The sequence below is a fragment of the Microtus oregoni genome, unplaced genomic scaffold, assembly GCF_018167655.1.
Source record: "Microtus oregoni isolate MIOR12 unplaced genomic scaffold, Mior012 000032F_ref0000030, whole genome shotgun sequence".
NCBI lineage: Eukaryota > Metazoa > Chordata > Mammalia > Rodentia > Cricetidae > Microtus > Microtus oregoni.
Genome location: NW_024543091.1, coordinates 7,328,653 through 7,352,576, shown reverse-complemented (window position 1 = coordinate 7,352,576; position 23,924 = coordinate 7,328,653). Strand labels below are relative to the sequence as shown.

The following is a 23,924-nucleotide window of genomic DNA, read 5'->3' as shown; positions in this document are numbered from 1 at the left end:
TTTCGACCCAGCTCCATCTTCTGCCTGGATATTGCAACACACCAGTCCCCAGCTAGCTGCTGCTTTTGTTTCTGTCCTTGTCCCACTACAATGTTTTTGATCCCTTTTCTTGTTCCTCTTTTCTTTTTAGAGACAATATCTCATTATGTATCCCATGCTGACCTCAAACTGACTGGTTCAACTTAGTCTTGAAGCTGTAAATTGTCTTGAGCTGCCTGGGTTCTGGGATTATAGGCATGAATTACCATACCCAGTGACAATGTCTTTCAGGTTTGTTTGTTTGGTTTTAATTATTAACTGTTTCATATTGTTCTTTGAGACAGAATCTCAACCTGTAGTTCAGTGAAGTGTGCCAGCCAGCCTCAGGCCCCTGCCTCCATGCCTTCCTGGTCATGATGGACTACATGGCCCATGATCTGTAAGCCAAAATAAACCCTTTCTCCCCTAAGTTGCTTTCATGGGGGTAACAGAAAGGAAACTAACCCAAGGGATCACATAAGACACTCTAACCTAAGTGACAATTAAAGGTTAGAATCAAGTCATTTAAATAGAGAAAACCAGAGGAAGAAGGAGGCAATGACATAAACCAGCACTTCACAGAAGAACTTTTTAAAACAGCCAAGATATAAGCAGACTGCTGCTCAGCCTCATCTTGATCAGGGAAATTCAGATTCACTAAGCATGTTCACATGCAACTGGAGAGGACAGAGGAGCATGTAAGGCCACTTAGAGGTTGAGCTGCAGCCCTCATCACCTTGAAATTGTGTTTATATCCACCCCAGCCATTTAACCATGCGCCCCAAGAGTCAAGTGCATGGATCCTTATTTCAGCGATATTTGTAACTGTGAAAAATCAAACACAGTTTATGTATTTTTAAAAACAGGAATGACTAAAGAAATAATTGTACATTCCTTCTATGGAAGGCCAGGTTGCAACTGTCTAAACTCAGGTGAACCTATTTGTACTGAAGGAAGAATTATATAAGTGATATTGGTAAGTACAATAGCGTATACATTATTTTGTTTTCATTGATCTCAGTTTTGTTGTCATTGTTGTTGTGAGACAGGTTCTTGGGTATCTCAGTCTTGCTTCAAACTTTCTATATAACTGAGGATGATCTTGAACTTCTGATCCTCCTGCATGTACTTGCCAGGTACTGGAATTACAAGCATGTGCAACCATACCTGTTTTCATGTGGTTCTGGAATCCAAACCTAGGGTTTCCTGCCCGCTAAGCAAGCATACTATCAACTGAGCTGTACTCCCTGCTCCTGTGTTATTCAATTGAAAACACACACACACACACACACACACACACACACACACACACACAATCGTTCCTATGAGTAACTATGGAAAAGTCCAGAAGTATATTCATTACAATGGTAGTGGTGACGAGTTCTAGGGAGATGATGAAGAAAGAGAGCATTAGAGGGAAAGATATTCCAAGATTCTATACTCCAGTATAGTCTGCCAAATTTCAATGTTTAACATGCTGCATTTAGTACAGTGGTAATTTAAATTTAATGTACAAATCATGTTATGCCATCAGGGTGAAACATAAGAAAATGAAGTTATAATAAGAGGCAGTATACTGCTTACTTTCCCCATTGCTGTGAATCAGGACCTGAGAGGAACAGCTGGAAGGAGGAATGATGTATTCTAGTTCACAATTGAGACGGTGCTGGGGCAGAGCGTCACCTTACCTCGCCATCGTATCACAACTCCATCAAGAGTTCAATGCACTGATTGGTCAGAGCCTTCATGACCCAGTTGGAAACTATCACAGACACCCCTGGATGTGTGTGTTTCTAAGTACCAGTGTGTTTTGTTTCTTGGTCTAGTCAATTAACAACGATGAGTTAAAGTCAATGAACAACAGTCTTTGTCAATGTAAGCTATTTCTTTCCCCCATTCGCAGTGCTGGAGAGCCCAGTCCCACACTGGCCCTGTCATTCCTTGCCCGCGGTAGGATCGTAAAGATGACAGGTATCCTGGGCGCCCTGCTTCTGTGGCTGCTTTTCGGGTGACATGTGAGTCACTCACCCAGTCTCCCAGGAGACGTGTCCTTTAATTTAATTTCTGATCTGACTACTCTGGAAAGAGAATATGTCCTCTTAGTTTAAGTATAATCACAGGTTAATTAAAAAAAAAAAGTCTTGCTCAAATCTTCGTACCTTATTAACCGGCAGAACAAACACACAATCTAAGAGTTACTCCTTTTTCAGCATTTTGATTTGCACATTCAGTGTTTTGTGCTGCCAGGCTGATAGAATTTGACGTTTACTGTGAAATGTAAAACTGCAGGTCAAACATACAAACATTTATTCTTGATAACCACAAATGGCCTCTGGTTAAGATAGAACCTCATGATTTAAGGAAAATTAACTTGTCTAAAGTGAGAACAGAGAATAATTCATGAATGGAACTTATTTTTCTTTCTCGTTGCCCATTGGTCATTAGCTGTGACATGTTTAAACCAGTGAGAAAACATTAGCTATGGTTAATGGACTGAATAGATTTATTTATGAAGAAGTATTTAGAACACTGGAAGCGTCAGCTCCTATCCACAGCATCCAGAGCACATGTATTGGCCACAGAAATTACACAGCTTACACAGAGAATGCAGCGTATTCTATTTCTTCCCAAACCCAGACGGAGACCATGACAAGTACAAGAAGCAGCATATATCTACATTTCAAGTCTTTTAGCTTCATTTTTCTTTTCTTTTCTCATTGCTTACTTCAACATTTCCCCATGTCATTAATTAAGGTTTCTAGATTCTGGAAGGAAGTCTGGGGCATGATGAGCACATACTTTCTCAGGCAGTCAGGTCTGGTCTGGTCAAGTCTGACTACTCCCAGACTCCCTGAACTGCAGAAGATCCTGCACTGCTGCTGGACTTCCTAGATAAGCTCTAAGAAGGAATCACTTTTGACATTGCAAAAGTGTCTACTTTTAAGACAAGAACACCGCAGGTCCTTAAAATATGTGTCCAAAAATAACATTTGTTAAATACATCACAGACTTGTAAGAAAAAAGGAAACTCTATCAATAATGAAAAACTAATAAAAAAAATGACTCTAAAATTTTAAATGGAAGAACTGAGTTCATGACTCTGTGTTGAATGAAAAACTGACAGCCTCTCTTGAAAGCCACTTTATCTCTAAAAGAAAAAAAAATTGTCTCAACTATTCTTTTTCTGTTTCCTAAAAGACTTAAGGACCAACAGGATTCAGGCCATAGAACCAAGTGAGCTGTGGCAAACGGAAGCATGCCAGTGTTTGTGGGATAAACACTCCATCCTGAAGAACTGATGAGCTTACTCATACAGCATTCAGGAAAAAGTATACTTGCAACTTTCCTACGAATTTGTGATCTTTAATTTTTCAAACAAATAAAATAAAACCATTCCTGTGAAAGTAACCATGCTGGGAACCCACATCACTGTGGAAGGGGAAAACCAACTCTTAAAGTTGTTCATTGACCTTTACCTGCATTCACGCCCGTCACATACACAACAAAATTAAAAAAATAATAATTTAAAGAACATTTTATAGAGTACTTATTTATTTAACATTGTTTTATTAAATATTTATTTCTTGTCAAATTTGTCTATAGAGTTGACAATTATATGGATTACTGAAAGCAACACAAATTGTTCAGCTAGCTGTTTCCTCTTATTAAACATATTAGCCTATACTTTTTTTAATTATAGCAAAAATGCTGCTGCCATATAAATATGACCCAGTCAACATTTTCAATTGAACTTAATACTCTATTGATTACCACCTTAAACAAATCCAGGGCCAAGTGAAGGAGGAGGTAAGTAGCCATATGTCAGACACAACAACTTTATGCTTTCAATAATAACAAACCATAGACACTGCAATAGAATAGAAGACTCAGAAGCAAATCACACAATTACAGCTGAATGTACGCATTGGGGGAAAGACAGATCCTTCAACAAATAATGCTGAGAAAACTGTTATCTACAAATAAAAGGATGAAACTAGACTAGTACCTCTTACTCTCTGCCCAAATCAACTCAAAATAGATCAAAGGCCTTAATGAAAGACTGGAAACTCTGAAAATACCAGGAGAAAAACACTTCAAAATATAGACATATCTGAAAAAAAAAACCCCAATACCTTAGGAGATAATTCAAACAATTAACAAATGGAATTGCATGAAATTCAAGTACTCTGCAAAGCAAAGAAAAAAAGATATCAACAGTGAAGAGACAGCCTCCCGAACAGGAGAGAATTCTTGCAATCATACATCTGGTAGGTAGTAATAGATCTAGAATCAACAAAGAAATCCAAATATATAAAAATATCCCATCAGTAAATCAACAAATAAACTGAAAAGTTAGATCTAAAAAGAAGGAATGGCCAATAAATGTTTGAAAAAGTTTTCAACATTGTCAGCCATTGAGAAAAGGTGTAGCAAAAATGTATTTGGAATCCATCTCAATCCAGTCAGAATGGCTGTTGTCAAGAAAACAAATGACAAAGACGCTGGTGAGGATGTGGGGAAAGAGGACCCCTTCTTTGTTGTAGGGGGCCGCTTCATTTCCCAGCCTCCCAGACTCCCAAAATAACCACACAGAAACTGTATTAATTAAATCACTGCTTGGTCCATTAGCTCTAGCTTCTTATTGGCTAACTCTTACATTTAATTTAATATATAACTAATTTTATATTTTACCATGAGGCTCATGGCCTACCAGCAGGGTTCCACCATGTCTCTCTCCACCAGCAGCTCCATGACTTCTCCTCACTTCGCCTTCCTTCTCCCAGCATCCAGTTTAGTTTTCCCCATGTAGCTCTGTTCTACCCTATCAGGCCAAGCCAGTTTCTCTAATAACCAATGGTATTCACAGAATACAGAGAGGTATCCCACATCACTTCTTCACTGCTGATTGGAAGCCACACTGCTACAGCTATTATAGAGATCCCTATTGAAGCTTTTCAGAAAACTAAAAGCAGAGCTATCATAGAATTCATCTATACTTCCCCTGAGTATAAGTCAGGAATATCTGAAGGAACGTAAGTCAGCATAGCACAGAAATACTTCAATATTAGTGTTTATTCAGGCACTATTCAAAACAATCAAGATACAGAATCATAAACAGAAAAATAGAGAATATGTATGTGTGTGTATGTACGTTTTATTCAGCCACAGAGACTGATGAAATTCCATCATTTATGCAAAAGTAGATGGAAATGGAGACCATGTTTAGTGTAATTGGTCAGACTCAAGAAGACAGATACTGAATGTTCCATGTGGAAACTAGATCCAAATACTTATATGTATATGACATTAGAATAGAGCAGGGGAGGCAATGAGATGGGGAGGAAGGGGTCTAAAGGGAGAAGCCGGATGATAGAGGGTAACAGGAAGGCAGAATGACAAAACTGCATGTTTTCTCTCATACATAGAATCTAGGTTTAACTACCGCACACACACACATAGGGCATGAAAGCAGGAGAAATATTGTGGTGGAGGAAAAGGATCAGAAGGAAAAGGGAGGAAAGACAGGGGAGGCTAGTGACGGGTGAATATAAGCAAAGTATAATGATATATATGTGTATAAATGTCAACATGAAACTTGTTCCTTTGTACACTAGCTAAATTATTGCTATTCTAAGAATAATCAATGCACCCAGACAGAAGTAAAAATGTAGCCTGATTTGCACAATTTTTATATATACTAGTGGTAAAGGATGTTCCAAATTGACTTTAAACGAGACAACAGGAAGCTGACTTGGAAAAGAGGAAGGTGCTTAAAAAGCCTGAAAGAGGAGCCCACATGAGGAGTTCACATGGAGAAGAGAAGCAAGGCTTACACGCAGACCCGGATGTGACATTCATGAGGGCAGCATAGCAGAGAGAGACCAGGAATTCAAGTGGATTTCAGTTATATAGAAAGTACAAGAATACGTGAAACTCAGCCTCAACAAAACAATTCCCACACATCACAATGTGACTAGAAAAGGGATACAAGAGGAGATAGTACAAAACACAGACACGAGAATATTAGAGCTAGACCCTTTAAAGGGAAGGGATGAAGGCATTGCTAGCTAAACTGGAGCAACCCCTGTAGAAGGAAGAGCCAGGCTATAAATCCAACAGTAGATACTTGAAACTGGTGATCATACCACACAAACCCTCCAGACGCCGTCTGTCCTTTGCATGTTTATGATAAAGTTTAATATGTACATTAGATACAAATATGAGTTAATAACAAGATGTAATAAGTACAACAATATATTATAATAAAGTCGTATCATCCCATTCTTTCTGTCTTCATCTGTCTCTCTCATGTCTCTCTGTCTCTGCCTGTCTCTCTCTCCTTTTTTTTTAAAAGATGTATTTATTTATATGTATATAATGTTCGTCCTGCATGTATGCCAGCATGTCAGAAGAGGGCACCAGATCTCATCATGGATGGTTGTGAGCCACCATGTGGTTGCTGGGAATTGAACTCAGGACCTTTGGAAGAGCAGGCAATGGTCTTAACCGCTGAGCTATCTCTCCTTCTGAACGCACTTCATGTTTTTACCTTTTCCCCTTCACTATTCCCATGCTTTGGGAGTTTTACTCAGTAAAATAATGGCAGTTCCTTGAACACAACATTATGTTGCAGACGGTTGATTCTATAACAGAGGTGGCTACTGATGACAACCTGGCCGGAAGTGTGTACAGCAAGGGTGATCCATATCCCAGGCAGGACAAAGCTGGGAGGCACAGGAAGTCACACCACTCAGAATACTACTGAACTTCTAAAACCTATGAATTGTTCATTTCTGACGCGTCCTAGTTAGCATTTTTCAGGTGGCGCTGTGTGAGATACTAAGTGTCTAAAAGCAGAGAAAAGCAAAATGATGCATGACAAGCACAGCTGCGTTTTTGTCTAGCAGTCACCAAGGAGAAAGTGGCAGCGGAGTGCGCCCATCGCCATTGTTCAGACTCCCACTCTAGTGAACAGTGTTCTCTGTGATACTTGGCCTCAGCCCTCACACGTGGGTATGAGAAAGGGAAGCGATCTCAGGCTGGCATGACAGCTCAGTGAGTAGAGGTGCTTGCCGTTCATACCTGTCTATTCGAGGTCAAGTCCTGGAATCTGCATGAAGGTAGAAAGAGAGAACCCGGGCTGGAGAGATGGCTCAGAGGTTAAGAGCATTGCCTGCTCTTCCAAAGGTCCTGAGTTCAATTCCCAGCAACCACATGGTGGCTCACAACCATCCGTAATGCCCTCTTCTGGCCATACACACAGACAGAATATTGTATACATAAATATTTAATATTTAATAATATTAAATTATAAATAAATTTTTTTAAAAAAGAGAGAGAACCCACTCCACAAAGTTGTCCACAGACCTCCATCTGCAGACAAACACACACACACACACACACACACCAGGCATGCACACATAACAATAAACAAGTATAAATAGAACCGTCACTACATCTGGAAAGACAAGGCAAGCACACACCACTGCTGACCTCAGCCCCAGGACCAAACAGCAAACAAAGATGATGCAAATGGCAGGCTTGTCTTCACGAAGTGCCTAGCAACAGGAGAGGCTTCTCTCAAAGCAGGACAGCCTCTCATCCCACGCCCAGAAAAGAGGAATGTGAGCTCACAGGTCTCAAGGGAGTTTCCCCTCACATCCCTGCTCCATACCAGTCCACTAACTGTCAAGCATCTGGGAATCATGCACCTCCCTTATGAAGGGGACTTCCCTTACGGGGCACATCCACCCTTGATGACACTGTATAATGTGAGCTATCAGTTTATGTGCGGACAATAATATTCCTCAGGAAACAAGATACCACCAAGAAGTCCTGGCCACTTCAGTGATTACATAGGATGGGCTGTGAAGCCTGCTTCAAAACTCCAGTTCAGAAAGCTCCTTCCTAGGAAATCTACCAAGCAACTGAGGGAGAAGTACGCTGCTTTTTTTAAAAAATAAGAGTTTAGGTCTGCCAAATTTTTCAGAGTCGACGTAAGATTTGAAAACAATAGAAGGAAAAGAAAACAATATGCTCTCAGAAACATCACATGTGTGTGGACTCTCCTATTTTTTCAGATTAGAAATATGCTTATTTTTCTTCTGATTATAAGCATTTTGTCACATATTGTTGAATTGCCTTTCAGGAAGCCTGTTCCTGTCACATTTCCCACCAGCAATATATAGCACCCTTTCCTATTGCCTTACTACACTAATGTCGGAATTTTTGAGTCTTTTGTTAACATGCTGGCTGAAATCATATCAAATCCTTTTAACTTGAAGTTTCAACACCCAGTAAGGTTAAACAATCTTCCACAAGTTTGTTAGAATTATTTATGTCATTTATACATTTCTCTATTACGGTGTTTCCTTTATTTATTTAAAGGAGCTTCCTATTTTAAAGACATTGATCTTGATTACTAAATCACAAATTGCTATTTGAATTTTAACTCATGAAAGTTGGTGTTATTTCTGTCTTGTTTATCTTGGGTGAGACAGGTTTGCAAGTAGCTGGCCTTGAACTCACTACTTAGCTAAAACTGGCCTTGAAGTCCTCCTGCTACAGTCTCCCAAAGCATTGGCTTTACAGCATCTATCTGCTTCCATGTCTTACTCTGTTGTTGGTATATGTGGTGGGTTTTTTTTTTAATTTTTATTTTTGTTTAAGAATTTTCCTCAATTTTAAAAAAGTCAAATTTATTTGACTATATTGTTCCACTGGGTTTCTAAATCTTTTTGTTTGATACTTATTTACGTGGGGGTGGTAGTGGGGTGTGCATGGGTGTCAGAGTGCACTGGAGGTCAGAGGACAATTTGCAGGAGTTGGTTCTCTAATCTACCGTGTGGGCCCCAGGGATCCAACTCAGTTCAGTAGGTTTGGCAGCAAGCTCCTTTCCCATTGAGCTATCTCACTGGCCCAACTTCCTGGAGTGTTTCTTGCTTGCTTGTTTGTTTGTTTGTTTGTTTTAAAATCTAGATTAGAATGGTTCCCCCAAAACAATCTATCTACTTCTATGTACATATTTGAGGATTTTAAATTTTTGTTCTATTTTTTTCTAACTTAAATTTTTGATCTATTTAATATGTATTTGAGTCTGACATAGAAATTTAATTTCACTTCTCCAGAGTCTTTATTTCAACGCTGTTGGCTCAATGGCAATGCCACTGGAGGTTTGTTATGCCTGTGTTCCAACATTAAATTTTTATATGGCAAGGTGTGAGGGGGTTGTTTTGTTCTGACTTTTACTTTCTGTAATTTTTCCTTAGTCTCCTCATCTGATGTAAACTGATTTTGATACCACTATGAAAGTATTTCCTTTTTTTAAAACTTTTTATTGATTCTCTGTGGATTTCACATCACGCATCCGGATCCCATTCATCTCCCTATCATTTCACATCAGTCCTCTTCCCTTGCAACCCTCCCTCCTCAAAATAAAATTTAAAAGAAAAACAAAAGGCAAAATAAACAAAACCAGAAAGAAAGAAAAAAGAAAAAAATCTCACTATGAGTCAGTCACACAGTACACCTTTTAGTCTATACATTTTTCGCTGTAAGTGTTCATTGCTATGAGTCATTGGTCTGGTTCGAGGCCTCTGGCTTCTGCTATACCCTGGCTACTGGGCCCTCACTGGGGCTCCTCTTGGTTCTCCTGTTGTTGCCCTTTGTCAGGGAGATCCTGCACCTTTGGGTCTGCAGGACCGGTGCTCTCACATGCTCCGGCAGACCATAGATGGGATGGATGTGGCGGTGGGCCAACTCACAGCCCTGGTTTTGGGTCTGAGTTTTTCCTAAGTCTTCTCAACTGATGTAAACTGATCTTGATACCGGTGTGAAAACGTTTTCACTTGTGTGGCTTCAATTGTTTAAAAGGCTTTATTATTTATTTATGTGTACATCTCTGTGTATACAGGCATTCAGGTGCTCACAGAGGCGGAAAGAGGGTGTACTCCCCGGCACTGGAGGTACAGGCAGTTGTAAGCCATCCAAAGAAGAGGGTGCTGGAAACTAGAGTCCTTTGCAAGAGCAGGAAGCTTCCTCCCTGAGCCAACTCTCCAGCGAGACAACATTTTCAACTTGTGCTTTAAAGCCTTCTCGGCTGGTTCTGGAGTTCATAGCCTCAACAGCAGCGAGGTGCTTGGCAGATCCAATATGTCTGAGTATTTTGTTCAAGTGCACAAACTTGTAAAAGGCCAAAAGCAAACACCTTGGTAGGATGCCTTCGCCACCCTTCTCAAACGCAGTGAGTGCGCTTGCCGTTCTGGAAGAGTGCTAGCAGTGTAAGTGGTACGGACCAGGAATTTTTCAGTCCACAAATGCTTATTTCCCGGGCTCGTTAAGTTCACTACAGTCAGAAGTGTGATGAAAATGTGTGTCTATAGTGGATTCTCTTCACGATATTTCTAAGACATTAAAATTATCACATGGGGAAAGAGTGTGACTTCCCAGCCCCCCTTGGTTAAGCTACGTGAGCTTGTCCCAACAACTCTTGGCACCTTTCAATCATGTTTATTTCTGCTGCATTCCCTGGGTTCTTCTCTGGCCAGCCCTATTTCCCCTTTGGCTTTCCCCATTCCTACTTTACCACAGCAAGAATCAATTTACCACATATATCACTTGACACCCCTAAACTTGTAAGTGGTCCTGCTTCTGGGATCCCACAACACCAAGTGCTTACTGGTTGCATGGTATTGAGGTTGGGCTGTTTTCACTTGTACCCCTGTGAGTCAGTACAGACGATGCAATATCAATAGAGCATCTCAACCTTGGTTCCTGTTGTGCTTTGAATACTAAATGTCCCCTTAGGGTTACGTGTTTGGACACATGGTTGTGCTGGTAGTGCTGTTTGGGAAGGTTGTGGAACACTTGGGTGGTGAATCCTCACGGAAGTAGTCACGGGGACAGACCTTTAACCTCACTTCCTGTCCACGCTCATTTTCCTAGAAGAGGATGAGAGTGAGCAGCCAGACTCTGGCTCCTTGCCGTTGCACCTTCATTATCTGTTGCCACATTTTCCCTGTCATGATGGTCTTTATCTCCTAAAAATAAGCCAAAATACATCCTTTGACCCCTAAGCTACCATGGTCAGGGTATTTTATTATAGCAACGAGGAAGTAACAAAGACAGTGCCTCACACACGAGCCTTAGCAAATATGTGTTTCTGAGTGAGATGCCTTCTGAATGAAGCAAGAGACGCGACGATCTTCCATTCTGTTCTTGGACTTGGTATCACCCAGCTGCTTTGACACTGCATTCAAGTAGCGGCACTTCACAGTTTCTGGGATTGCCTCTCCTCCACAGCTCCATTGCTCCTGAATCCCGCCACCCAACCCTCCTTCCTGCTCCTTCTGATAGGCTTTCCCACACGCTCTAAGAACTCAGAACTGTGCTCCACCCATAAGCGCGTCACACCCACGTAGGCCAGCCGCTACTTGAGACCACTGTTTACCGTTCAGCACCTTGCCACTGGGATCCCGTGTTCCATCTGTCATGCTCCCAGCTCAGCGTCAATCTAGCCTCCTTTCTGACTACAGGAGTCTAACTGAACCCCAGGACACGTTCTTCAACAGGAACTGGTGGAGCAGACCCCCCTCTACAATCACTTGCTCTCACATAACCCAAATCCTTTGAAATCTCACACAGTAATAGAGACGCCTCTCTATGGAGAGAAATCCAACTCCTGTGAAAATGTCCAAAAGCAAACTGAAATGAGATGTAATCCAGCTAGGCGTCCAACTGTAGTCTTTCATTAGCACTGCGCGGTAAATAAGAGCTCTGTCTTTTGTCTAATTTGTTTTCAAACGGACAAAATTCTTCACTCTCTGAGAAACCACAAGCCACTTTCATCTGGCTGTTCCCCACCCTTGTCGTGTCTTCTGTTTGAGCTCAGAGTTCCACGTGCTTGTCTTGGTAAGAGGCCACCACAGTGCATCACCAGGAACACATGTGTGCCCTGGGACTTTCTTCCCTGGAAGCTGGGAACACTGATGTACATTACGGCATTGTTAAAATCTGGAGGAAGTGATGCAACGGGGTGGGGGTGGGGGGATAAGCTGTAGCAGAGAAGGCAAGATCAAGCAAGTCCGCTCCGCGTTTCCTCTGGGAGCGACCCAGGGAGCGTGCACACACGGGTGGGGGGACTCGGTGGTATCCATCAGCTGGAACTGTCAGCGCGGACATTCATTCAACGGCAGCTGTTGCTTCACCACTTGTAGGGGAGTGGAGCAATCTGACCTCCAAAATAGATTTCTGAGGATGAGAGCCCTTCCAGCTAATGACTACAGGAGAAGCCTGGTTGTGGGGATTTTTCATGAGCTCGTGTGAAAAGATGAGGAGCAAACAGTTGCCATTAAGCCTGGGTTGAGGCTTGGGTTGTGGTATGAAGGTATGCCAAATAGCATTCTAGCTGGCTACCAGAAATGCGTCTGTACCTCGGTGATCAGAGAGACAGCCACCCTTACTCACCTTGGTCACATCAGCTGCTCAGAGAGTGTTGGTCGATTTTAGTTTACTGTTTAGAAAAGGCAATAATGTCATCACTAGGGTGAGAAGCAGGAGAAAGGCCCGGAGCCACTGGGCTATTTTATTATCTTCCTGGTTTGGGATGGGTAAGGAGGCAGAGTCTTTCAATAAGAAAAACTGATCGGGAATACTTTCTCAAGTTCATGATATTTAATGAGTTCAATTTAACAAGCACTTGTTCAATACTCGTAGATGATTCTAAAACCAGTCTCAAATCATAATTGAGCCTATTTTAGCATTTATTTGTTTATTATAAAATAATCACAATAATCTCTTGCTTCCTATTTGGTTTCTCTTGTTTAGAGAAATTTATGAAATAAAGTGTGTCGTTGATTTTTAGCTCAAGAAAGGTTCAGTTAGCCAGGTAATGTTTATAAATTTTCTTACAGGTATTCAAAAGCCTGCTCCGTGGAACTTGAAACTTATAGAATCCATTACAAATTAGTTCCACATGTACTACCTAGAAACGCTGATTTTCCAAGCTCTTCAGACTGGATTGACCCACTGACCTGTCGGTTTCACATGGCGGAGCAGCTTGCTCCCAATGCACCTGCTGCTATAGAAGGGAACTGATTAATCCCTTCCTGTTGTTGTGGACTGTGTCTGAGAAGCTGGGGAGTGGTATGGAAGCACAGGCCGAGGACTCTTAGGCAGAAAGGAAGGGACAAGCCAGACTCACGAGGCACAGAAATGCCAAGGATCTACACAGGACTCAAATGTGTGGTTAGAACAACTGGCAAAGTAACGGGAACACACTCCCATGAGAAAGACATGAAGAATTGCACAGACCTCCAAAGAAGGAAAGGCTGGATCTAAGGAGCAAAGCCACTGGGAGAAGTCTTGAAGGCAATGGGGATGCCCTAACCAGATTACTCACTGGGAAAAAAAGAAGGCAAGACACAGACTTCATCCCTAGTCAAGCAAAATCCCAGGCGTGAGAGCTAACCGCACCGAAGCCAGCTGCCACCAGACTCTGACACTAAAACAGGGAGCAGCTGCGGTTACACCTTATACTCTCAGAGCAAGCTCCAAAATAGCAGAGGGATTAAGAGTGGACGAGCACAGGCTGGGGAGTGCCTGGACTGCTTTCAGACCTGCCACCTGCTAGCTCTGGGGAGCGAGGCAGATGCAATCCCCTCAGCCTCCTTTATGGGTGGAATCAGTGTATGTGAGTACCTATCTCATCCACCTACTTTACAGAAGGCATCAATAATTGCTAGCTGCTAGAATGTTTCCTAGACCTGTGTGATAGAGAGGAATACACTAGGACTTGAAGGCTTTGAGTTCCGGTCCTTGCTCTGAATCTAGCCTACCTCTGTGCCACTTCCATAGAACTGAGATGCGATCACAAAAATGAACCAGGAAGCTGTTACTGATCTCGAGTCCAGACCCTAAAAACTAAGTCAAGATATGATCCTGGGGTCAGTTCACCGAAGACAGAAATGCAACCACTAGGAGGTATGGGTAGTGCCCACTAACAAGCCCTGGGTAAGCTCTGTTCCCGTTCCAATTCAACCTTGGGAGGACTTGGAAGCTTCTGCCAAGTGACTTCCCCTCCAGATGCTTTTAGATAACTGGTTCTAACACAGGAACACAAATTATAGTCACCTGAAAGCCTCCACACAGATCAGTTTGAATCAGAACCTCTGGGGCCATAGTCTAGGCACTTATATTCTTGGAGTACTCCCAAGAGACTCAGATTCATAGGGTCCTGTTACCACTGGGATGCAAAATGGCCTGCATGAAGACTTGGTCTCCAGGTGCTACTGCTAGTCCTGTCTTGGGTGCCTGGAACCTTGGGGCTGTGGCTTCACTGGCAGGAGAGGGTTGCTGGGGCTGCACCCTGAAGGTGGTATCTACTTTTGGTTTCCAGATTGAGTGCTCAGCAGCTTGCTCTACCATGTTATAAGCTCCCACTGCCACTGACCAAGCCACTGTGACGGCCATGCCTTCACGGCTATGATGAACTGCTCCTTCCGAAACTGTGGACCAAAGAAAACCTCTCCTCTGTTAAGGTGATTCTGTAGGTATTTCTTCACAGGGACAGAGCATAAGTAATACAAGAGCGTTAATACCCACCCAACTGGAGGCTGTGCCGGTCCTACTTGAAGTGAGTCTACAGGTACCCATGCTCCTCTGTATCTTGGGAGAGATGGCCCCAGTCTACAAAACCACTGACAGTGTAAAACTCAAAACCCCATTCCTACTTGCTATCTGACCAGGCACAGAGTGCTGAGAAAATTAGCAGCTCTTACAGAAATCTCAGTCACTCTTAAGTAAGTATGATAAATCGCTCATATCTTCCACTTAAGAGACATTCACTAAAGACAGTATGGAAATTATCACTCAGTTTTGTTGCCAAAAGAAAGTTAGGGTAATTGACTGACAGGGAAAAGCTTCTGGAAGCCACCCAGTCAAGCCCTTTATCTCCAACAGATAGAAGACTAAGTATTCTCCTCCTTTGACAATATTAGGTCTTTTAACTTAAAGGCAGGGAGGACTAAGGGGGAATCCTGAATTTACTTTAAGGGAATCTACAAATGAAGCAGAAAGCCTTGATGAAATCAATCACTATCTCACCATTTTGCCTCCGTTGCTCTGTATGAAACAGGTCTATGCCGCAAAGGAAGCCGCAGCTTTGCTTCAGGAGGACATACAGCCTATAAGGCACAGTGCAAGTCCTGTGCATCAGCCAAGAAAATACTGAGAGGAGGCACTCAGCTATGCTAACATAGTTGCCAAGACACTGCTTTCAACTTACAGAATTTCTCGGAAGGCAAAAATTAATTCTACTATGCATCTTCATTCTATTTGAGACATTCTCTTTGGGGGAATTATTTGATTCACTGGGAAAATAAACTACTTACAGACTCTGGCGTAAGAAAAAGCAAAGCACTATATACTCCATCAAAATGTTATTAGAGACACAGAGAGAAGACTCAGTGGTTAGGAGTACTTATTGCACTTGCAAAGGACCTGAATTCAGTTCCCAGCACTCAAATAGAGCTGCTTACAACGGCCTGTAACTCCAGCTGCAGGGAGTTACAACACCTGGAGCTCCCATGGGCACCTGAAGTCACATGAACATACCAGCATACAAGTGTATACATATATACATAAATCAAAATAATAAAAATAAATATCCTTTATATTATAACTGTTCCCCTTTTCAAACAATTCTCCTTTTATTTCAGACAATCCAGGAGGTAAATGCCAACTGGTGAACAGAATCTAAAACTTTCCCATTTCTGAACATCCAGATAGTTAGCATTATGTAACTCTTGTGTTAAAGAGATAAAAGAATGAAAAGAGTATCCAGCAAAATGTCTTGGCAGTGCTACACAGTAGCCAAATCTCAGCTATACACTGCGTGCGTGCGTGTGTGTGTGTGTGTGTGTGTGTGTGTGTGTGTGTGTATACACATGTACATATGTAGGCATGGTAGTCAAACCTTTAATTCCAGCACTCAGGAAATTGAGGCAAGAGAGCCGCTAGCTCAAGGCCAGCCTGGGCTACATAGTGAGACCCTGTCTCACAAAAAGAAAAATGTTGAAAACTGTCAGGTAATTGTTTTTAAACTACAGAGGCCTCTCTGCTCCATTCTACTTTGTTTTGTCTTTGGTTTTGATGGGACAGCCCACTGCCAGTTGACACCCTTCACCCAAAATGTCTTGAAAAGCAATCAGTCACTAGACTTGGTACTGCACTCTGGGCCCCAGCTCTTCTACATCTTGCTGGGTTGTCAGACTTCACTGGCCATTGAGGCCTTTTGGGAACCCTGGGAAAAGTCCATTCAGTCTGTTTATTCTTTGCCTTTGGTGAGCCTTCTGTATCCACAGGCACAGCGGAGCCCTTAGTGTTGAAGTCTATACTCTCCCTTAAACACGACTCAGCTACTGGGGGCAGGGATTACTCCTTGAGCCACTTCCTGCATTTCAAAAAGAAAATAAGGTTGAGAATAAGGCATAAAAATGGTCAAATCCCCTGACTTTGGATTTTATATCTGCCACTGGACAAATTAATTAGCTTGTAGAAATCTTATTTTCCTAATCTATGAGATAGGGCTAAAAGTGGTAGATCATTTTTCTAGTATGTTGAGGCCCTGAGTTCAAACTCCAATGAAGGGTGTCATCATAGAGTTGCTATGAGAAGAAAATAAAGTCATTTACAGGATAGGCTGGCATACCGCCTAGCACAAAGCACTGGAGTGTAGACTGGCTGTTATTAACATCATTTGCATATATTACACACAATTGTATGTAAATGGAAATACATACAGCTATTGATATCTTTATATTATGTATCAAGACTTGGGGCTTAAGTGTCCAAGTTCCTGGTAAATTCCTGTTATGCTGGGTAATGGTCTGTTGAATGGGCAGAGTTTTGAAGGTCAGAATGTCTTAACAAGGTTGGGGAACACCCTAAGGAGTAAACACCACAAACACAGCCAGCAGAACAAGCAACAGGTTGCGAATCAAGCATTCCGTTTGGTGGTGCCCAAACCAGCAGACGATGCCTAAAGAGACAGCATGTGAACACCAAGCTTACATGATCCAAATACCAGGCTGCTCTTCATGCGTGGGTCCCTTACCTAACAGCTAATGGAGCCCAGAGAGCCCTGAATGCCTCCGGTGTCGCTTTTCAAGACTTATAGAATAATGAGGGAAACGGTGAGGCTGGCAGAACCTGCTGGCTGGGCTGGGGAGCCAGGCCATCTTTGTTTTCATTTTAGTGTGTGTTGTCGTCACAGTAACTGCAGGCTCCAGACGCAGGCCCTGGGTGTCATTTCCTCATGTGCGTCTACTGCCACACTGAAATAGCATTATGAACTCAGCAATGCCTCTTCCTTTCCTGTTGTTCTGTAGCGCTCCAGCCCAAGCAGAAAGCTCGAAAGTGAGTTAGTTGAGACATAAGTGTATTAAAGAAAAAGAAAGTTAATTTATCCCTATTACTGTATTGCCTGTGACTCATGAGCGTCTGTGTGTGTGTGTGGGGGGGGTATGTTTGCGAAAGTCTTGCAGATACACAAGATAAGTTAGCCATAACCTGATTGTGTTGGTGACGTCAGCAATCTACTGCTCTCAATCAAATCATCTTCTGGTGTCAGATCTTTAGAAAATTACTATTTTAAAGAACGTGTTTAGCCAGTCCTCCTATGTTCATTCCATGGCTTTTCTATGGATTTTCTTTACAAAAGTAAGGGGTAGATGATTTATATGTCATACCTGGGAGGAGCACACTGACAATGACGATCAAAGAAAGACCAACTATTCCTAAGCGTAGACATTTAAAATCCTCAGCCACAAAGTAGGAAGCATGATTTTCACCATGTTGAGCCAAAGAGAAACTCAACCCAGAAAAATCCTTCACCTTAAGGGCTCCATTAAAGGCAAATTACTTGAGATAAATTCTGTCCTAGCTTTAAAATATCCTTTGGTTTGTCTTTCACCGGCCCCAGAAACATATAAATCACCCAGTATTGCACACTGACACCATTTCCCAAAAAGGAAAAGCGACACAAATTTACCCCATGCCTTGGTGTCATGGTGGCTTAAACAAGGCCCTCAGGGATGGGGAGCATGGGGTGCTGGAGTAGTCTCATCTCGGTCCAGAGTTTCTCGCGTTGTCAATCAGAGGTTTAACAGTAAAACAACTCAATTCATGTTTGACTTTCCTCCTGAGTTCTGCCACAAGGATGCCTGGCCTTTGAAATCAAACTGCCCCAGCTACTACCAGAGACAGTTGCTCTCTGCCAACAGCCTTTCTCTTTCTTACTAGGGAAAGAGTAAAACTGACCATTTAAGGAAAAAATAATATACTTCAGTATGCTTGCCTGAAGTTTCTATATTTTGGTCTTAAAGCCTTTGCAGTGAATCTGCAAAGCCAAAAAAAGGGCTTCTCTCTCTTTCTCTCTCTCTCCTATCATCTATCTATCTATCTATCTATCTATTTATCTATCTATCTCCATCCTTCCTTCTCTTCTTTTCCACAAGCAGGTTTTCACTGGAGAATGAGAGTTCTCAAACTCAGCTTCCAGACTCCTCTTGTCAGCTTACAGAAATGGGATAGAATCGACAGGTCTAAACCGTAGTCACCCACACAAAGTTTACTGCTACTATAACTACTTAGAACCCCCCCCCATCAGAATGCTTCCTATATTTTGTTAAATTAGGTGTATACAGCATATGCATAAGCATCTTTGTGATGTGAAACCGTTATTGTTTGTCTTGTGGCTGATTTTCTTGTCATTTTTAAGACTGACTAGGATTAAGAGCAATGAATAGCAGGAATTCATTTCTATTCGGTAAGGATGATGTTAGCCTGAGATGACCTTTTTTGGTCTTTTCACTTTATCGGTTACTAAGTTAGTGAAACAAAACAAATCATCAGAGGGAAGAAGTAGAGAATAATATACTCAATATCATCCCCTCTATGGAAGTCGGCATGGCTCTGTATTACCCAGTGTAGCTGGCTGGGGAAGAGTCAGCCAAGCCCTAAGTATAAAGACATTTTATCTCCAAGTGCAAATATAGAAACAAGAACAGCCTATCCTGTGGGTGATTTCTTAACCTTTTTAGTAATGCTTCTAGAAGACACAGGACTGCTGAGTGATAACAGGGGTGGGGGTGAGGGTTGCAGCCTAAATTCCATCTGCAATTATTGGCTGCTGTTCAGACTGTCTGCTTAGGGCGCCCAGCAGCACTACGAGGTCCCAACCCGGATTCCGACATAAAGAATGAACCCTCTCTTGCTTACAATGGTGAGCAGCAGTTTATGAACCATCTGAGGACTTTGTGTGTAACTAGGATTAGAACAGACAATCACAATTAAGTGTGACCGTAGAGCTGAGACTAAATGCACTGGACAACATATCAAGCACATGCCTATGCCAGTAGCTGGTTAATCTTCAAACAACACAATGACGACAAAACACTGTAACACTCAGGTAAGGAAGCCAAAGCACAGGGAATCTGTCCAAGGCCACAGCGAGTTGAAACCTGAGTCCGGGTCACCAGCCTTGTCTATTACTTGATATCCTTGACCCCTCTTCCATGACTCTATCTTTACTGCTAGAACTTCTATCAGATTCAAGGGAACAAATATTATTTCATTAGCTGATCTTTTATTTTGTTGACAAGTATTAAAATACCATATAAATTAATTTATAATGTAGATTTTATATCATTTTTCTAAGTTGTTACCCATGACTTTTCTCTTGAGCATTTTTGTTAAGGTTTATAGTAACATAAGCTTGCCCACCAGACCCATGGCTTTCTATTTAAAAACATAAAGTTAGGGAAGTAAGTAAAGTGTGGATTAAACTCTGTAGTACCCTAACCTAAGTCTGAGGCACCTATTATACCTTTTATTATCTTTTTTATTTTTAAATAATCTTCACAAAACTGGAGAGAAGGCACTGTGGTTAAAAGTGCTCCCTGCTCTTGAAGAGTTCATTTCCCAACACCCAGTAATCACGGTGTACAGCTCAGGGCTCCATGGAATCAAATGCCATCTCTGGCCTTCTCAGTCATCATAACACATACGGCACACAGTCACACAGATACAAACACATACACATAAACCAAAATAAATAAACCTGGGGAAGATAACCCACTTCTCTTGCATTGGATCTGAGTTCAATTCTGAGCTCCAGAGTCAGGCAGCTCATGGTGGCCTGCAACTCTAACTCCTATGGAGCTCTATATCTGACCTCACCAGCGCCTGCGCGCGCGCACACACACACACACACACAATAAAAATAAAAGTATTTTAAAGAGAAATGTCCATCTAAAATGAAAACCGCAATGTATAATACTTAGAATGTATAGACCCCAACATTTCATAATTAAAAACTATAAACCATGAGGAGACCATTGCTTAATGAATATATTAATGATTTCACAAATCCCAGTAGGAACCCACTTCAGAATATAAAGAGAATGCTTTTGTTTTGGTGAACACAGAGAAAATAGCCTCAAAGGCCTTTTATGTTCTTGCTGTCTCTCAGGCTGCAGGTCTCATGGGTGATTGAAAGTAGCACCAACAAACATCTGTGTTCTCTATACCTAGGGAAAAGATCTCCAAAATGACCATGATATTTTAAGTGTTTTGTTGTTCATGGCAAGATTTTAATTCATGACTCATAAGTAGAAAGAGTCATGATTTAAATAAACTGACCAAATGTACCCATATAAGAAGTTTGTCCCTAAAAGATGATTTTAAAAACTATGAGTTACAGAATTTAGAGGTTTAGAAGTCTGGGTTCCCATACCTGAAGGAGGTGGATACATGTCTTTTTCGTATCATTTGTGAGGCATGCAATAACAGCTCTACAGTCAGATGTGTAAACACAGTTAAAATTAGTAAAATATCAAGCTTTTTCATTGAGAAAAATTTTAGGTAAAACACTATCAGCCATACTTCTAGTTGGTTTCTTGATTTAATACATCCCCTCACATACTCATCATTAGAAATCTGGAACCTAAGAAGTTACTAGATTGTCCTCAGTGTACACGGAACCAAGAAGCTCCAGAACTACCCAGAAGATTTTACAGAACAATCCCAGCTTTAATGAGGCCACACCTACCATGAAGAGCCCTAACATAAACAGCATTCGTGGGGGCCAAACTGAGGAGCCACTTCCGGAATCTCTGTGAAGATGGGAGGGGATAGTCTGCATCTGAAAGGATAAACACCGGTCTCTACTGGAGCAGAGTGTGTCCCAAACAAGGTGAACGGCACGAGGAGGGGCAAGGTCTTAAAGTAGCCACTGTTTTTGTCTGAAGAATGGTCCATAACCTGAAGTACCCGAAGCCAAGGGACTTTGCTGTTGAGTAGTGGGAATGAAACTGGAGAAGTTAAGTAGGTGCCAGATGATGAAGGGTTTTTAAATGCCCAGTCTCAGTGGTTGGCAGCAACAAGGAGTCCCCCCTGGATAACCAAAGTGTAGACTGACAAGCACAACCAAGTAGAAACTTGATCACCAGCGGTGTGGTCTGAATGGTAATGAGGCTGACAGTGGGTGGGTAGCATATCCAGATAAGAGCCAAAGAGAACAGCAATGGCGTCCTACGGCACTTATATGCTTTTATAGCCAAAGGCAAGAGGGGCCACTCCAAAACGGCACATGCGCACGCGCGCCTGCACACACACACAAACACACACACACACACAAACACACACACACACACACACACACTTGATTGAATCAGGGGATGGGTCCGTGTACTCATGGAGGGCGATTTTTGTTCAGGCAGTGGAGGCAACCACGTGGTTTAACTTAGCACCTCTTAATTCTCAAGGGGAAACTTGGAACCATGAAAACAATTCATGATACTCAAAACTCCACTTCAGCAGACGTGGCCTTCACTCAGGGTCAAGCCCTGTGCTGTTATCTAAAAGCTGTCTTGCTGACTCCAGAGAAAATCGAATGCCTCAAACCAGTGGTAGATTCCGGCCTTCCTGAGGTATGTGGAAGCCAGCAATGTGACCCTTCCCGGGATTAAACAAGAAAAATGCGGAGCATCTAGTCCTGACTTTTCACACGTCTTCCAAGACAAAGATATTTCATCTCCAGCAAAGTACCACGGGTTTCCGCAGGCCAAGCATGCACACTCACTATTATTTGTATATGTTGACTATATTGGATTAGCTTCTTTTACTTTGCAAACTAATCATATCATCAGAACCATGTAGCGTGGTGTAGATTGAAATAACAGCATTATTTCTTTTTCCTAAACACAAACTGTATGATCATCAATCGACTATTCTTAGAATAGGAACATTTACCAAAAAGACTTACATATGCTCATTTGTCAAAGAAAAAAATTTCCAAACTGGCAAATGGAAATTCTTTTTTTCACATGACACAAATGGGTTTTCTGTTTTGTTTGGCCTTGTTTTAAAGGAGGAGTTTCACTCTGTAGCCCAGGCTGGGATAAAACTTACTATGTAGCTGAGGTTTGCTTTGAATTCACAGCAATCTTCCTGCCTCAGTCTCCCCTAGTGCTGGATTATAGGTGTGAGTCTCCACGACTACTGTTCAAATAATTTCTTTGAAAAAATGTTCTTCAGGGCTTTCTTTGACATTGTCCTTAGGTTTATACATCCAACCTCTCTGGATTATTTGAAGAAATAATTCATCTTCTTAGGCAAATTCAACCCCAACTATAGACAACCAGGAATCAGTATTGATTAGATCAGCCATTTGTAGCCACAAGCTGAGAGACTGGGTGTGAACTTGTCCACTGTAGGCAATTCTGATTAAGGCGCATGTCACCTCACAAACGGGGAGACAACACACCCTCAAAGGATACCGAGCTTCCCTCACACTGCTCGAAATGCGCTCTTACACCCATGCAGCTTATGGAAGGATTTTTTTTCCCTTAAGAACTTCGGTCTAAGTTTCTTAAAGCAGAATCCACTGTGTCCGCACAAAAGCAATCACTCCCTTTAATTAATTAACGCAACATCCTCCTGAATGCTCAACTGCTGCACAAGCAGTGAATCAGCAGCGGGCATATCTTGCCCGAGTCAGATACATTTGGGCAACTGCAGGCAAATGAGGTCAGACCCAGCACAAGGTGTCCCTGCCATCAAGAGAATCCGGCAAACCCCAGCGGCGCAAGGAGCAAGGAAGCGGGTCAACAGCGCAGCAACAGGGACACCAGACAGGATTTTCCTCAGTTACCACACAAGCTGCTCGGCTATTTTCAATAAATAAAAGCTATTTCGCCCACGAGGAAATGTTCCCTCTGTGGTTTAGCCACCCTGGCTGTGAGAGGAGTTCATCATATTCCTATTACCTGCAAGAACACGACTCACTCAGCAGGGCTAGCTTGACATCACAGAATGCTGTGTTTAAAAGGAACTCAGTATAACTGTGAAAAAGAGAAGTTTCTGATTTCTTTTTAATAATTCACACAGATTCTAAAATCCCTACACGTGCTCTCCCTTCACAGAACAAGAGACAAAGTAGAATTGGAGCGAATCGTTTTCTTGTGGAAACAGATTTAACAGATAAATATATTCTTGGGGTGAAGGGGGGGTCTTACCTGCTGGCGGCTCCTTTAACCAAAGAAGTATCCTTTCTCGGAGGGCTTATCCCTTGACGAACCCAGTGGTTTATCCCACAGCCCAAGAGTGGGTCCCGGAAAACTAGCCAGCCCAAAAGAAGACTGGGGAAAACGCTTTTCCCACTCTGCTGGGACTAGCCAGTAGCTGAAGTCATACAGGAAACGGCACGGAGTAGCTGCAGCTTCTCCTTCAACAGTCGGGATCAGCAGGAATTGGAAGCCGCCTATCTCCCACCCCGACTTTTGTTTCAAAGTTTTTTCAACTGTTGCTAGGTGTTGTTGGGCTCTGAGATTAGGTTTCTCCTCCTG

The 23,924-nt window shown here is 42.1% G+C and overlaps 1 protein-coding gene across 2 annotated transcripts in view; it reads right to left on the bottom strand.

Annotated features, from left to right (window-relative positions):
• Positions 1 to 23,905, bottom strand: part of Filip1 (filamin A interacting protein 1) — a 150,970-nt gene extending 127,065 nt beyond the window's left edge. For both annotated transcript variants that reach the window (XM_041679846.1, XM_041679845.1), the window contains exon 1: positions 23,595 to 23,905. The gene's annotated coding sequence lies outside the window, so the exon portion shown is untranslated. The remainder of the gene's footprint in view (positions 1 to 23,594) is intronic.
• Between the last annotated feature and the right edge of the window lie 19 nt (positions 23,906 to 23,924).